Source organism: Loxodonta africana, chromosome 6 (genome assembly GCF_030014295.1).
Source record: "Loxodonta africana isolate mLoxAfr1 chromosome 6, mLoxAfr1.hap2, whole genome shotgun sequence".
Classification (NCBI taxonomy): Eukaryota; Metazoa; Chordata; class Mammalia; order Proboscidea; family Elephantidae; genus Loxodonta; species Loxodonta africana.
This window is the reverse complement of record NC_087347.1, coordinates 21,255,050-21,272,493: the sequence shown is the minus strand read 5'-3', so window position 1 is coordinate 21,272,493 and position 17,444 is coordinate 21,255,050.

Sequence of the window (17,444 nt, the reverse complement as noted above, 5' to 3'; positions counted from 1 at the left end):
CCAGGTTGAAACTGAAGCAATCAAGCAATTAAAGACTTGAAATGGTCCAAACTTTTCTAGGAAGGGACTTTAATAGTCACAGAAATCACCTAGAAAGAGACAAATGAATCAACTAAGACCCTGGGGTAAAAGTCACCTAATAGGATCAAATACTTCTTTTACTGATGATATTCACTTAAGGTTAACAATACTTTCAACACACAACAGGTGTACAGTAGGGCAAGGTTACAACCAGAGGGGATAGATACAAATGAGATGTAAAAAACACATTCAGCTCAGAATAAAGACACACTTACAGATATTCAATAATTAAGCTGTTAAACAATGAGATTGCTGGCATTTTTAGTTTATGTACAATTATATTCTCTGGATATATTCACAAAATGAAGAATTTCATGCAACATCAGTTAAACGTTTCTGAAACAGGAAAAAAAAAATAACAATGAATGACAACCCAAGTTACAATGTCATAACTGGCAAAGTTACCCAAACCCACAAGTTATAATGACAAATTACCCTAGTGCCACACTCAATGACTGGTATATAATAGGCACTTCATAGATGTTCAGGGTCCTTGGGTGATGTAAATGTTAACTCATTCAATTCAAACTGAAAGGTTGGAGGTTTGAATCCACACAGAAGCATCTTGGAAGAAAGGCCTAGTGATCTACTTCTGAAAAATCACCCACTGAAAATCCTACAGAGCACAGTTCTACTCTGTTCAACGTGATGGCAACTGGTTTGGTTTATTTGCTTCTTGTATGTGCATTGAACTGAATTAACAGTTACATGAGTCTAATGCTGCCCAGTGAAATATTCTGCCTCATCAAATTTTAAACTTTGAAATTAAATCATTTAGTATTTTTTTTTTTTTTTAGTATTATGATTAGAGAAGCAAAGCCCTATCTGTGTTCCTTGGCTTATTATATTGTTTGATAGTAAGCCCTCTGAGCAAATGTTTAAAAGTGATGAGCTACAAAGCTCAAGAAAACCATCTCAGTCATACTCTGATCTGTCAATTACATTTATATGTCTTTTCCTCCTATTGCCCATGATTCCAGTGGTATGTATCAAACCGTGATTAAGTCCAGGGTTATGAGAACTCAAAGCCTACCAGGCTCAGACAAATAACAGAAATGTGCGGGGGTGCTGGAGAGCCCTCCTGGGCATGCTCCATCTAAAAGGAGCTTAGGCTACTCACTTTCATGATGTTTTGTGGCAAAGCAGACAGTATTGCCAGATGGCCTATTTTTCACGAAATTTGTAAATCAGCATTTTTGTGGGTAATGTCCTGACTTGTAAATGGTGTTCTCTTGTTCCATTTTTAAAAATTGTGAAAATCAAATACAACATGTATGCAGGCGACATGTAGCCCCTAAACCACAAACACCAAACCAGTTGCCATTGAGTTGATTCCAACCCATGGCAACCCCATGTGTGTCTCAGTAGAACTGTGCTCCATGGGATTTTCAATGGTTGTAGTCTTTTGGAAGTAGACTGACAAATCTTTCTTCAAAGATGACTTTGGGTGGATTCAAATTACCCACCTTTCAGTTAGTAGTCGAGCACTTAACGTGTTCTCTCACCCATGTAGACCCCAGGACACCAGTTTTCAAACTCTGATTTAAATCTGATTTCTTAAGCACAGGGATCCAAAACAAGAGAGTGGCTCTGGAAAGCTACAGTTTGAAGAATGGAAAGGGAAGAAGGAAGTTTGGGGTTGGAGTACGATAAAACACTCTGGGAAAGAAGAGGCAGGTAGTTGTTTAGTCAACAAATAATGTTCTGTCATATTCCTTTCTCAAGAATCTGTGAAATACTTAATTTTTTAAATATCAATGAAAGAAAACATTCAATCATTCAAGCTGTGTTTAAAAAAGCATGCAGTAAAATAATACTTTCTTACATAGAAATGAATAAAAGACTTTTGCAGCTTTATTTCTTCTCTGGTTTCTGCCTTTATTATTAGTGCCACAGGACAGTCAAAATAGTTCATGACTACAATAATACATTTAAAAAGAAATACTGAGTTTATCCAATCTCATATGCATATACTAAGTAGTTTGAAACTATTAAAACTGTTGTTGTTAGGTGCCATCGGTTTGGCTCTAACTCACAGCTACCCTACACATAACAGAATGAAACAGTGCCCAACCCTGCACCATCCTCACAATCCTTGCTGTTTGAGCCCATTGTGGCAGCAACTGTGTCAATTCATCTCATTGAAGGTCTTGCTCTTTTTTGCTGACCCTCTAATTTATGAAGCATGATGTCCTTATCCAGGGACCAGTCCCTCCTCATAGCATGTCCAAAGTATGGGAAACGAAGACTAGCCATCCTTGCTTCTAAGGAGCATTCTGGCTGTACGTTTTCCAAGACATATTTGTTAGTTCTTTGGCAGTCTGTGGTATACCCAATGCTCTTCACCAACACCATAATTCAAATGCATCAATTCTTTGTCTTTCTTATTCATTGTCCAGCTTTTGAATGCATATGATGTGATCGAAAATACAGTGGCTTGGGTCAGGCACACCTTAGTTCTCAAAGTGACATCTTTGATTTTAACAATTTAAAGAGGTTTTTTGCAACAGATCTGCCCAACGCAACATGTCATTTTGTTTCCTGACTGCTGTTTCCATGGGCATTGATTGTGGATCCAACTAAAATGAAATCCTTGACAACTTCAGTCTTTCCTCCATTTATCACAATGTTGCTTATTGGTCCTGCTGTGAGAAATTTTGTTTTCTTTATACTGAGGTATAATCCATACTGAAAGTCATTTACTAATTGATGCATCAGCTTCCCTGTTTTAAGTCTTTAAGCTTGTTTTATTATTGAGAGTTCTTTACGTAAATTGGTATCTGGCTGATGCTGTCCTTTGTCCTTGATTCCGGTTGTTGTCTGATGTTGTTGATTCTCTAACGGAAGGACTCCCTTTAATATTTCTTGTAAGTTTAGTTTGGTTTTTATGAATTCCTTTAATTTGTGTTTATCTGAAAATGTCCTAACTTCATTGCATTTGAGTGAGAGTTTTGAAGGGTATATTATTCTTGTTTGGCAATTTTTTTCTTTCAAGGTTTTATATATATCATCCCATTGCCTTCTTGTCTGCATTGTTTCTGCTTAGATTAGTTTTATTGTTTCCTCTTTTTAAGGGACTTTTCAGGATTCTGCTCTCAGGATTCTTTGCCTTTGATTTTGGCAATTGTGATTATGATATGCCTTGGTGTCTTTCTTTTGGGTCTTTTGGGGTTTATTGAGCTTCTTCAATGGCCAGACTTTTGTCTTTCATGGTATTTGGGGAGTTTTTTGCCAGCAAATCTTCAACAATATTCTCTGTCATGTTCTTGAGCTCTGATCATGGGCAAATTTTTGCTCTTGATTGTGTCCCATATAATTCTTAGGCTCTCTTCAGGTTGCTTCATTCTTTTCTCTGGATTTTCCTCAAACAAAGTGGTGTCCATGGATTTGTCTTCAATCTCACTGATTCTGTCTGCCATTGTTTCAAATTCATTCCTAAGGCTATTGAATCATCCATTTCTGAAATTTTGTTATCTTTTGGATTTCTAGTTGTTATTTTTGTATGATTTCTGTTTATTTATTATAATGTTTTTTTATATTGTTTTCCTAAATTATTCTATTGTTTTCATTGATTTTGGCAATGTTTTCATTGGTTTCGTCTGTGTTTTCCATGATTTTGTCTATTTTTTCCTTGATTTTGTTGGCATTTCCTTAATCTCTTAATCACTTGGAGAGCCCTAAATATTAGTCTTTTGAAATCCATATCAGGTAGTTCCACTGCTTTTTCTTCCAGAAGACAGACATATGATTATTTTGGTCACTTGTTGGAGCTATCTTGTCCTGCTTTTTTATATGTTTTAATATCGTCTGCTGTCTCTGAGACATTAAAGTATCACATAAACCACAGCCTCCACCAGCCTGAGCCTAGAAGAACTAAATGGTGTCTGGCTACCACTGCTGAGTGCTCTGACAGAGATCACTATATAGGGTCTGGGGCAGAGTGGAAGAAAATGTGGAACAAAATTCAAATTCACAAAACAAAGATCAGACTTACTGGTCTGACAGAGACTGGAGGAACCCCCGAGACTATGGCTCCAGGACATGCTGCTAACTCAGAACTGAAGCCAGTCCTGAAGTCCAACTTTCAGCCAAAGATTAGACAGGCCTATAAAACAAACAATAACACACACAAAGAATGTGTTTCTTAGTTCTTTCGAGTATAGGGGACCAAATGGGCAACATTTGCCCAAAAGCAAAGACAAGAAGGCAGGAAGGGACAGGAAAATGGGACAAATGGACGCAGAAAACCCAGGTAGAAAGGAAAAGGTGAAGAAGGCTGACACATTGCAGATATTTCAATGAATGTCACAATACAATTTGTGTATAAATTTTTGGATGAGAAACTAATTTGCTCAGTAAACTTCAACCAGAAGCATAATAAAATAAAATAAACAGCAAAATAGGTCAAGAGACACCACAGAAGAAAAAAAATTTTCTCCTACGTTTTGAACACGGATTCGCATATTTTCATTTTGCACTGGGCTCTGTAAATTATGTAGCCAGCTCTGTATAGACCTTGTAAGAAAGCAAGGAAAAGTACAGCTTGTGGATGGAGAAGGAGCAAGTAGAAAAGTGGCCACTGAGGGTAGGTGGCACTTCAGAACACAGACAGCAGTGGGAAGTTTTCCGGTTTGCTTTTGGCATCCAGGGCTTGGGAGCCTTTTCTTTTCCCAACTTTTAGCTGTGCAATAATTAAACTGGACTGGGTTCTGGAGCTGCTTTACATAGGGCAGTGAATGTCAGTGTTTCTTAAAAACTGACATTTGACCTGAACCTGAATGATGGGAAAAGCCAGAGTGAAAGATCTGGGGGAGCAATGTTCCAGACTGAAGGAACAAAGCTATGAGGTGGAAACAAGCTTGAACAGTGGTGGTTTAATGGTGATTTGTGCACAGAAATAGTTTCAAAAAAATAATGGCACCACCTCTGATATTTAACTGAAGACTTCTTTCCTCTATTCTGGTCTTAAAAGTGAGATCTGTTTAATCTACTGAATCACAGCCTTGACCAATCCTAATGAATATTATTTATTTTGTCCATTAGAGAGTTGAACATTAGCTGTGACCTGCCCGTAATATCAGGAGTTGATACTAAGTGCCTCTAAATTACTTCCAGCTTTCCCTGAAATACATTTAGAATACATGTGTTCATTCAACAAGTCTTCCTTAAGCACATCTTATGTTGTAAAATTCCATAGTAGGATCACTGGAGAATAAAGCCTCCAGGTTCTTTGGAATCTAGGAGTGGGTAAAAGGCACTTGCCCTCAAGAATGTGATGAATGCTATGACAGGGACAAAATCAGCACTGTGACAGTCTAGCTGAGGTTGTTGTTAGTTGCCTTCAAGTTGGCTCCAACTCATAGCGACCTTATGTATAACAGAACAAAACATTGCCTGATCCTGAGCCATCTTCATGATTGTGTGTATGTTTGAGTCCATTGTTGTGGGTATTGTGTCAATTCACCTCGTTGGGGGTTTCCCTCTTTTTTGCTGACGCTCTACTTTACCACACACATCCATTTCTACTGATTGTTCTTTCCTGAGGATGTGTCCAAAGTAAGCAAGACAAAGTCTCACCAATATTGCTTCTAAGGAGCACTCTGATTGTATTTCTTCTAAAAATGATATGCTCTTTCTTTTATCTGAGATGTCATGGGGGAAGGGTCTGTGAACTGAGCCAAGAGCCAAGAAGTGGTGTATGCCCCCAAACAACAACTTATTATCAGCCTCAAAAAAAAAGATCTTATAAGTACTGCAAGAATCAGTCTCTTGTGTTTAAGTAGTCCAAATTCTTCCTTAGCAATTAGAAGATTATCAAAGCACTATTTAAAATCAGATTCCAACTAAGCTCCAAAATTTACCAAATTTCTCCATGAACCAATTTGCAGAAACAATGAGACAAAAACAGAAGTCTCAGAGACATTTGGAAGGTTTTAATTTTCCAGTTCTCAGAAAAAATAGAATTTAAAACCCTCAAAGTGACTGTCTTAATCATCTAGTGCTGCTATAACAGAAATACCACAAGTGGATGGCTTTAACAAAGAGAAATTTATTTCCTTAAAGTAGGCCAAAAGTCCAAATTCAGGGTGTCAGCTCCAGGGGAAGTCTTTCTGTCTCTGTCAGCTCTGGAGGAAGGTCCTTGTCCTGTTTTCCCCTGGTCAAGGAGCTTCTCAGGTGCAGGGACCCCAGGTCCAAAGGATGTGCTCTGCTCCTGGTGCTGCTTTTTCGGTGGTATGAGGTCCCCAACTCTCTGCTTGCTTTTATCTCTTGAGAGACAAAAGATGGCGTAGCCCATATCCCAGGGAAACTCCCTTTACTTTGGATCAGGGATGTGACCTGAGTAAGAGTGGTGTTACAATCCCACCCTAATCCTCTTTAGCATAAAATTACAATCACAAAATGGAAGACAACCACGCAATACTGGGAATCATGGCATAACCAAGTTTATACACACATTTTTGGGGGGACATAATTCAATCCATTACAGTGACTCAATCAGAACCTTATAAACTCTTATTCCCACCCTATGCTTAAAGATTCCAAGAATTTGAATGTCGAATTCCATCTCTATATTTTAGAATTACTAAAACTGGGATTCAAAGAGTCATTTGGGTGATATAAACTACATCCTTCTCCTTTACTGTCTTTCCTGGATAAATGTCGGCAAATAATAAATAAGGTAGATTTGTAAGCAGTCTTGTTGAACCTGGCAATAAATTGAAAGGTGTAGAAATGGCAAGGGTTACCACATCTGTAGATGTGAAAAGGACCCTGCCTAGCTTATCTATCTGGACAGGACAACACATCCTAGGAGCCTCTAGTAGGCAGAATAACGGCCCCCAAAAATATCAACTTTCTAATCCCCTGAAAGTGTGACTATGTTAGGTTATACGACAAAAAGGAATTAGGTTTGCAGAAGGAAATAAGTTTGCTAAACAGCAGACAGGGAGATCATCCTGGATTACCAGGTGGGAATTTTATGTGATGACAGAGGTCAGGTAAGACTTCTTGAGTAAGAGATGTTTGAGCTGAGATCTCAAGGATAATCAGCAATTAACTATGTCTTAAAATCCAGGAGAAATGATCCAGGTTATAAAAAGAGCACATGCAAAAATAGCAGAGGCAAATGTCTCCAGGCCAGTCAAGCTTAGAGAATATAGGGTATATAAGGTATTGAAGAAGACAGTGTGTCTTGAATGGAGAGATCGTGAGGAAATTGGCATGAAATGAGGGTAGAGAAGCAGAGAGTGGGATGACTAAGCTCAATTAAACACCAGTTGCAATCTGAATCAATTCTAGAGCATTAATGACTAAATTTTTGGAAGTGAATTTCCAGGCCTTTCTTCCAACCATGTAGAGCCCTGTAAGCCATATAAACAAAGTCTAACTTCAAAGGAAAACCATTGAATGACTTCAAGCTGGTGATGAAGCCTGTTTGAAATAATCAGATTTGGTTTTGAAAAGTCCAAGTGGTTTGCTCATTGACCCAGTGCAGCTGAGCAAGAGGAAGCCAAGCCCCATGCCCTAACCACTGGCACAATGAACCTTGTTGGACCCGAGTGCCCACCATGCCTCCCCTCTCTTCCATCACTTCCTGTACTCTCGTCCCTATATTGCTCTGTACACTCTGGGACCCTTCTCTCATTTCTCCACTCCCAAGCCCCCCATCCAAACAAACATGCTGATCTGCCAACTTCCTTCTAACGCCAGCTTCTTCCCCAAAGGTTTTCTTTAGCTGCTTGCCTTTGACTGAAGCCTGGCTATCCCTTGAAGATATGAGTTCCCATGCAGGCCTCTCAAACTGAGGTTCTTTATTCTCTCTATACACCATATTCTTCTGAAATATGGGGTATGTAGAGAAGTCTTCTGTGCCCCAAATATTCTTTCAGACCAATATTCCCCGACCCCTGGCACTAACACCTTCTCCACCTCCTTAGTTACATCATCTACCAATCTGCTGATCATTTCCTCTAATGCACCAAGCATGAAATTCCTTCGTATTCCATTTGACTCCACAGACCTTTCTCTAATCTTAGTGATTGTCAAACTACATTCTCTCTGATGAACTTTTACTTGCACTCTTCTTTAGCCTTACCAGATATACCTCCTCTGAAACTTAAACATCCCCCTTTGAAACAAAATTTCTTATCATTTCACATCGTCCATGGGTGAAAATATTTGGTAATGGTATGTTTTTATTCTAAAAATTAGAGAGATACACAGACACACATACATACACACATAATCTCTCTATCCCGCCTCAAAAAAAGACAAGGAAACAGGAGGAAATGGCTCTAACCTCCTCCATATCTAATCATTTCAATTTATTATGGAAACTCCTAGAGGGCACAGACTGTACTGTGCTGAAGTGAATCAATAAGTATAAACAAAGGAACATAAACAGATGAAGTTAGAGACTAAGGGTATAATGCCTCATCTCTCTAGCAAATCTTGCCTAGAGTAAAATGTAAGCTAAATGGACATTTTACATCCCTTGATAATAACGCATGCTTTACTTGCCTCTTTGGTATAGCTTTTTTCCTGAATTGGGCTTTCCAATTTACTAATCAAAAATATTTCCAGTAATCAAGTATTAAATGAAGTATCTCAGTAACACCAACAATTAAGATTGAACATGCCAATGTACACACTCTCATATATCATTATATCATACAGAACCATTGATGTTTCTGACCAACTGGGTGTTAAAATAGAGAGAGTTTAAGGAACTGGGTTTTAATTTTATATACCTTATTGTGACTCCTCAAACTTCCATCTGGAAGATTTGCCTCTTAATTTTTCACCTGTTTAGAAATGGCTTCTCTTGGTCAATATAATAAAAAACCAAACCAAACCCATTGCCATCAAGTTGGTTCCAACTCATAGCGGCCCTATAGGACAGAGTATAACTGTCCCATAGGGTTTCCAAGGAGCGCCTGGTGGATTCGAACAGCCAACCTTTTGGTTAGCAGCCATAGCCCTTAACCACTATACCACCAGGGTTTCCTGTCAATATAATGCTACTTTTAAATATGGGAATAACTTGAAACCATGGTCTCTAGTGACAAACAGAACTCAAGACAAATTCTTTGCCCCACAGGGAATCCAAAGAAGAGCCAGTTCTTTGAATTCATGCTCTAGCAGAAGCCAAATTCAGTCCAAGTCAGATAAAGTCATTGCCTACCTCTAAGGCAAAACATCAGTTACCTTAAGACCAAGGATGTTTTTGCTAGTAACTAGAAAAAGAATTCAAAAAGTTTTAAGTATTCTATTTTATAAGATTCTTATGCCCCAGAAGAAGAATTTGGTCTGTTTTCTTAGATGTAATCTTGGCATGCCCAAATATTACCACATCAAGGTATTGCAACTATGTCCTATGAGCAGGAGATACTGGTGAGGACCTCACATGCTCTTGAAGTAACCCTCTCTCGTTCCCCCGAGGACCATCTTTCAAGCACCTCAGATCTATCCCAAGGTCCCTCATCTATTTCCAGCCTCTGCTTGGAGCACACTCTATTCTCTCTGCATGGAGGAAGAGCAGAGAAGAGGTTAGATTTCAGAAAATTATGACTCCAGAAGGTTAAACATAGTTGTTATGGATTGAATTATGACCCCCAAAATATGTACTTAAATCTTAACCTTCATATCTGTGGATGTGATCTTGTCGAAAATAGAGTTTTTAATTGGTTATGTTAATGAGGTCATATGAGTACAAAGAGCTAACATGCTAGGCTGCTAACCAAATGGTGGGGAGGTTCAAGTCTACCCATAGGTGCCTCAGAAGAAAGGCCTGGTGATATACTGGAAAATCAGCCATTGAAAACATCATAGTTTTCAAACATTTGACACACAATCAAGAGTGTTCGAGCAGAACTGTGCTCTATAGGGTTTTCAATGGCTCATCCTATGACAGATCTGTAGCCGCTGTGTGTCATTGTGGTATGTAGGTCATCAATAGTGACTCGGATTCTGGTATTCCCTGTAAAAGAAGATTCCAGCTATCCTTAAAAGTATGTACATACTCAGCAATAAAAAGGAATAAACAATTGAAACATGCAACAATATGGAAGAATTTCCAGGGAGGAGGAGTGAGAAAGCGGTCTGTATGTTGATTGTGATAGTGGTCCTCAACTGTCCTTGTTTGTCAAAAATCAAAACAATACACTAAAAAGAGTAGAATTTATTGTGTGTAAATTATACCTCAATTTTAAGAAATCTAAAAATATAATATACTTAATAACACTTATGTGGAACCTGTGCATAGATCAAGAGGGAGTTGTTCGAACATAACAAGGAGATACTGCATGGCTTAAAGTCAGGAAAGGTGTGCATCAGGGTTGTATCCTTTCATCATACCTGTTCAATCTGTATGCTGAGCAAATAGTCTGAGAAGCTGGACTATATGAACAAGAACTCAGCATCAGGATTGGAGGAAGACTCATTAACAACCTGCGTTATGCAGATGACACAACCTTGCTTGCTGAAAGTGAAGAGGATTTGAAGCACTTACTAATGAAGATCAAAGACCATAGCCTTCAGTATGGATTACACCTCAGCATAAAGAAAGCAAAAATCCTCACAACTGGACCAATAAGCAACATCATAATAAATGAGAAAGACTGAAGTTATTAAGGATTTCATTTTACTTGGATCTACAATCAACAGCCATGGAAGCAGCAGCCAGGAAATCAAACGACGCATTGCTTTGGGCAGATCTGCTGCAAAGGACCTCTTTAAAATGTTGAAGAGCAAAGATGTCACCTTGAAGACTAAGGTGCGCCTGACCCAAGCCATGGTATTTCCAATCGCATCATACGCATGTGAAAGCTGGACAATGAGTAAGGAAGACCGAAGAAGAAGTGACACCTTTGAATTGTGGCGTTGGCAAAGAATATTGAATATACCAGGGACTGCCAAAAGAATGAACAAATCTGTCTTGAAAGAAGTACAACCAGAATGTTCCTTAGAAGCAAGGATGGTGAGGCTGCTTCTTACATACTTTGGACATGCTATCAGGAAGGATCAGTCCCTGGAGAAGGACATCATGCTTGGTATAGTAGAGTGACAGCAAAAGAGAGGAAGACCCTCAATGAGATGGAGTGACACAATGGCTGCAACAATGGGCTCAAGCATAACGACGATTGTGAGCATGGCAAAGGCCCAGACAGTGTTTCGTTCTGTGGTACATAGGGTTGCTATGAGTCAGAGCCAACTCAGTGGCACTTAACAACAACAACAAAAATATAAATACATGGCACTACCTTCCAAGTCTAAACCACATTTACATACAAAAACTTGTTTTAAACATCAAAGTGACTGCATTCATTCAAGTAAGTTAGAAATAAAATAATTTTAAATAAAATAAAATAAATACAAATTCCCACAATCATTTCTGGAAGATAATTGTACAAGGCAGTTGCTTGTCTGTTTTTTTTCCTTACAAAATATTAAAAAAAAAAAGTTTCAACTCATCTTAACAGGTTACTGGATATATATATACTTTTTTCTTTTTTTTAAGTTGAAAATAGAATTGTTTGAGCACAATTCTCACAACAGTTAGTATTCATTAGCAGTGGCATTGAAGCCTTGGGCTTTTGGCCTTTGAGTAAATAATGTATTTTGAATAGTTTCTATATTTATAAAATTTTACACAGTTACTATATTCTTGAGACTATGTTAGACCTAATGGGATACATAAAAGAAGCATAAAAAATGTGTCTGCCACTGAGAAATCCAGCACAGATGAAAAGACAGGACTTAAAGTAACAAAAGTAGAACTGCTCCATAGGTGTCTTAGGCTGGGTTCTCTATAGAAGCTAAACCAGTAAAGCTGTAAATATACAGAGAGAAACAGAGATTTACATCAAGGAAATGGCTCACGTGGTTGTAGAGGCTGGAACATCCCAATTCCATGGGTCAGGCTTCTCCTGATGCATGTAGCCACAGGGGCTGGCAAACTCAAATGACAGGTCAGAGAGTAGGGCTCTTGTTCACAGGCTATGAAGAACAACGAATTCCAAAGATTAGCAGGCAAGACCTCAGGCAAGCTGCTAGCTCAAGTCCCGAGAACCAAAGATCAGATAAACAGAAACCAGCTGCAGGATCCAGAATGAGCGAAAGCCCAGAAGCTTTGCCATAATATCCACTTGTATTCAATGCAGGCCACAAGCCCAAGAAAATTCCCTTTCAACTAATTGGCTACTGACAGCAGATTCTATCATGGAGGTGATCACATAATATCATATCTCATCATAGAACCGATCACACCATCATAACTATCAAATCAGTGAGGATCATGGCTCAGCCAAGTTGACACACAATCTTAATCATTACAGTCTACCCCTTGTCAATTGGCACCTATACACATCTCCTCAAACCATACAAACCATACAAAATCTCTGAATAAAGACAATTATAAAATCATATTTGCCCCAATATGATACACATACAAAGCAGAAATGCTTGTAACAATTATAGTCCTCGTTTCTGCAGTTGGTCAGGTGGTCAGGTGGTATTTAGAACTACTTTCTTCAACCACCCATTCCATATTCCCTTTGCCCTCAGCAAACACCTCAGCTGGTCATGGTTCTTTGTATGGTGGGGTGACCCAAACCTTCATTCCTGAAGGATCTGGGCCACTAGTAGTCATGTCAAAATTGGTTTGGTCTAGTTTCCCGTTGCCTTTAATCACAGGGCATGGTAGTACCAAAAGATGCCCTAACGAATCGCCTGCATTCCGGACATGTTCTTTACCTCCATTACGTATTATCAATCTGATTTTCTCTTGGTAATCAGGATCAATCACACCAACCAGTATGGTAACTTCCTTCCTTGCCTGTTGATCCAGAGGCATAAGGAGCCCAAAGTGGCCAGATGGCATTCTTGGCTTCCAGTTCAGTGGAATCAGTGATGTATCTCCAGATGGGAGCATTCCTCCCTTTGGAACTAAGACCTCTAGATCTGCAGAGCATAAGGTCACTGGAACAGAAAGCAAAAATCTTGCAAGTGGGTCACTGGGGTAATAGTGAGTGGTGCCACCTCCATTTCCACCCCTTGATTCATAGACCTATGATTCTTAGCTATGGAAGAAACAGCACCATATATTGGATGCTGATTTAGAGCACATACAGCCTCTTGGAGAACACTGTCCAACCCTGCAAGGTATTGCCACCTACCTGGCACCATAATTGTGTCTTTAGAAGGCCATTCCATCATTCTATCAAGCCAGCTGCTTCAGGATGATGGGGAAAATGGTAAGACCAGTGAATTCCATGAGCATGGGCCCATTGTCATGTGTCATTTGCTAAGAAGTGAGTCCCTTGTTCCAAGGTAATGCTGTGTGGGATAACATGATGGTGGATAAGGCATTCTGTAAGTCCATGGATGGTAGTTCTAATGGAAGCATTGCATGCAGGGAAGGAAAATCCATATCCAGTGTAAGTGTCTATTCCAGTAAGGACAAAATGCTGCCCGTTCCATGAAGTGGTCCAATGTAACCAACTTGTCACAAGGTTGCTAACTGATCACCTTGAGGGATGGTACCATATCGGGGATTCAGTGTTGGTCTCCACTGCTGGCAGCCTGGGCACTCAGCAGTGGCTGTAGCTAACTCAGCCTCGGTGAACAGAAGTCCATGTTGCTGAGCCCATGCATAACCTCCATCCCTGCCACCGTGACCACTTTGTTCATGAGTGCATTGAGCGATGACAGAAGTAACTGGAAAAAGAGGATGAGTGGTTTCCACAGAACACATCATCCTCTCCACTTGATTGTTAAAATCATCCTCTGCTGAAGTCACACTTTGGAGAGCATTCACATGAGACACAAATATCTTCATGTCTTTGGCCCATTCAGAGAGGTCTATCCATATACCTCTTCCCCATCAATTCTTGTCTCCAATTTTCCAATCATGTTCCTTCCAAGTCCTTGACCATTCAGCCAAAATATCGGCCACGGCCAATGAATCAGTATACAATTGCACATCTGCTTATTTCTCTTTCCAATAAAGTGAACATCCAGGTGCACTGCTTGAAGTTCTGCCCATTGTGAGAATATTCCTTCACCACTGTCCTTCAGGGAGGTCCCGGAAAGGGGCTGTAGTGCTGACACTGTCCACTTTCGAGTGGTATCTGCATATCACACAGAACCACCTGTAAATCAGGCCCAAGTTTTCTCTTCTTCAGTCAACTGATCTCAGGGAATTCCCCATGAGGCCGTAGGTGCAGACTGGGAAGCAGAAAGTAATGTAACAGGAGTGGAGACCACGGGCATTTGGGCCACTTTCTCATGCAACTGATTTGTGTCTTCAGCTTCTATTCGGGCCAATCTCATATATACCACTTCAATTTAATGATGGAGTGCTTCTGTGCACGTCCAACTTTATGACTCTGTGGATTGGACAACACTCAGTTCATGATGGGCAACTCAGGCCACATGGTGGCTTGGTGTCTCATGGTTAATCATTCAGTCTCTACTAAGGTCCAGTAACAAGCCAAAAACTGTTTCTCAAAAGGAGAGTAGTTATCTGAAGAGGATGGCAAGGCTTTGCTCCAAAATCCTAAGGGTCTGTGCTGTGACTCACTAATAGTGGCCTGCCAAAGACTCCAAACAGCATCTCTATCTGCCACTGACACTTCAAGCACTATTGGATCAGCCAAATCATATGGCCCAAGTAACAGAGAAGCTTGCACAGCAGCCTGAACCTGTTGCAGAGCCTTCTCTTGTTCTGGGCCCCACTCAAAACTAGCAGCTTTTCAAATCACTTGATAAATAGGCCAGAGCAGCACACCCAAATGAGGAATATGTTGCCTCCAAAATCCAAAGAGGCCCACTAAGCATGTGCCTCCTTTTTAGTCGTGGGAGAAGTCACATGCAATAATTTATAATCGACTCGATGGCAATGGGTATGGGTTTAGAAGGAATATCTTGACATGCACCACACCAGTGGATCCCTAGAAATTTCACTGAGGTAGAAGGTGTTTGAATTTTGGGGGGATTAATTTCCCAGCCTCTAGCAACCAAATGTTTTACCAGTAAGTCCAGAGTCATTGACACTTCCTTACTATGTCCAATCAGCAGAATGGTCATCAATGTAATGGACCAGTGTGACATCTTGTGGAAGGAAAAGGCAATCAAGGTCCCTGCAGACTAAATTATGACATAGAGTTGGAGAGCAGTTGTAGCCCTAGGGTAGGCAACTGAAGGTATATTGCTGGCCTTGCCAACTGAAAGCAAACTGCTTCTGATGGTCCTTTGAAACAGGTATGAAGAAAAGGGCATTAGCCAAATCAATAGCTGCATACCAAGTACCAGTAGATATATTAATTTGCTCAAGCAATGAAACTATAACTGGAAGAGCAGTTGCATCTGGAGTCAGCACCCGATTTAGTTTTCACTAATCTGCTGTCATTCTCCAAGATCCATCTGTTTTTTCACAGGCCAAATAAGCAAGTTAAATGGGATGTGGTAGGAATCACCTCCCCTGCATTCTTCAAGTCCTTGATGGTGGCAGTAATCTCTGCAATCCCTCCAGGAATACAGTATTGCTTTTGGTTCACTATTTCCCTAGGTAAGGGCAGTTCTAATGGCTTCCACTTGGCTTTTACTACCATAATAGCCCTTACTCCATTTGTCAGAGATCCAATGTGGGGGTTCTGGCAATTGCTGAGTATATCTATTTTAATTATTCATTCTGGAACTGGGGAAATCACTACAGGATGGGTTCAGGAACACATTGGACCTACTGTGAGATGAACATGAGCTAAGATTCCATTAATAACCTGACCTCTATATGTCCCCACTCTGAACAGGTGGGCCACAATGACTTTTTGGGTCTCCTGGAATTAGTGTCAGTTCAAAGTCAGTATCCAGTAATCCCAGAAAAGTCTGATCATTTCCTTTTCCCCAATGAACAGTCACTCTTGTAAAAGGCCTTAGATCCTTTTCGGGAATGCTCAGAGAAAGATTAACAGTATAAGGTTTTCGCAGTGTATTGGAGCCCTTCTTCAAGGGAACCCAGCCTCCTTTTCATTCAAGAGGTTGTGGGCCTTTAAACTCACTCAAATCTGGGAATTGATTGAGGGGCCATGACTCTCTTCTGGTGATTCAAGTTTGACTGCTGTTCACCTGACTAAAATTCATATGTCTGTACAAATCAAGTAAATATTTAGTAGATTTCCTATTTCACTCCTAGGTTCACCATGACTAAGTATCCATTCCCTTAAGTCCATACGAGTCAGACTATTCTGAGTCTTGCTTTGACTCTGCTGTCCATTACTGTAACCACGACCACCTTGTCTTTGTCAATTGAGGGCAACCACCTGGCTTCTACTACAACAGATCCAATCAGCCCCATTATAATTAGGTATCTTAGTTCAGTTAGGGTAGTTCCCACTGTCAAACCTGATTTATATATAATGACAATCACAGCAGTCTTCAAGGATACTGGGGGCTCCCTTCACAAATTTGTTCCTCACCATTGTAGTAAAAGGTGTGTTCTCTGGGCACTTCATTTGTGTGTCTATGGGTCTAACCTGATAAATCCACTCTAGCATGACAATTTCCCTAAGTCTTTGGATACCTTCTTCTACCTTGGATACCAAGGCAAGTCTGGTACTTCAACTTGGTTTAGTGCAGGTCAACACATAATCCATGCTCCAGCAACCCAACCAAATAAACTATCAGATCTTTTCCTAACTTCTCAAGTTGAAACATTGAATGAAGAATCTGAGCTTAGTGGACACATATCAATAAACTCAGATTGATCCATCTTTATGTTCCTTCCACCATTATCCCACACTCTTAATAACAATTCTCACATATATTTCTCAGGTTTCCGTTTGCACATATTAGAAACATCAAGCAGTTCTTTTGGAGTGTAGCATACCTCCTCCTGGGTCACACTATGTACTACACCTTTTGGGGCTAGTTAAGACTTAAGTCCAATTACAGGTCTAGAAGCCAAAGCTGGTAATGATGAAGAGCTTTGAGAACATTCTGCCTTGTCTTGTAAAGCATCTGCCTCAGGCGATGCCCCAGGCAATGATCAGGCAAGCGTCCTTTAGAGGTTTTTGGGCTAATCTCATTAGATGGGAATGGAGGGGCTAATGGTTTTATTGGGCAGGGTGGTTTAGCAGGCAAATAAGAATAATCTCTTCAGATGGGAGTGACAGGGCTGGTTCTGTTGGTGAGAGTGATTCGAGAGAATTTAGCGACTCAATGTCTCCATCTTCCTGATTATCTGCCCCTATGCCCCCACCTCAAGTTTCAGGATCCCATTTCTTCCCAATTAATGACCTCATTTTAACTTCAGACACCTCTCGAGGTTGGAAGTTGAGTTGGCATTGTAATTCAGTCACTGTTAA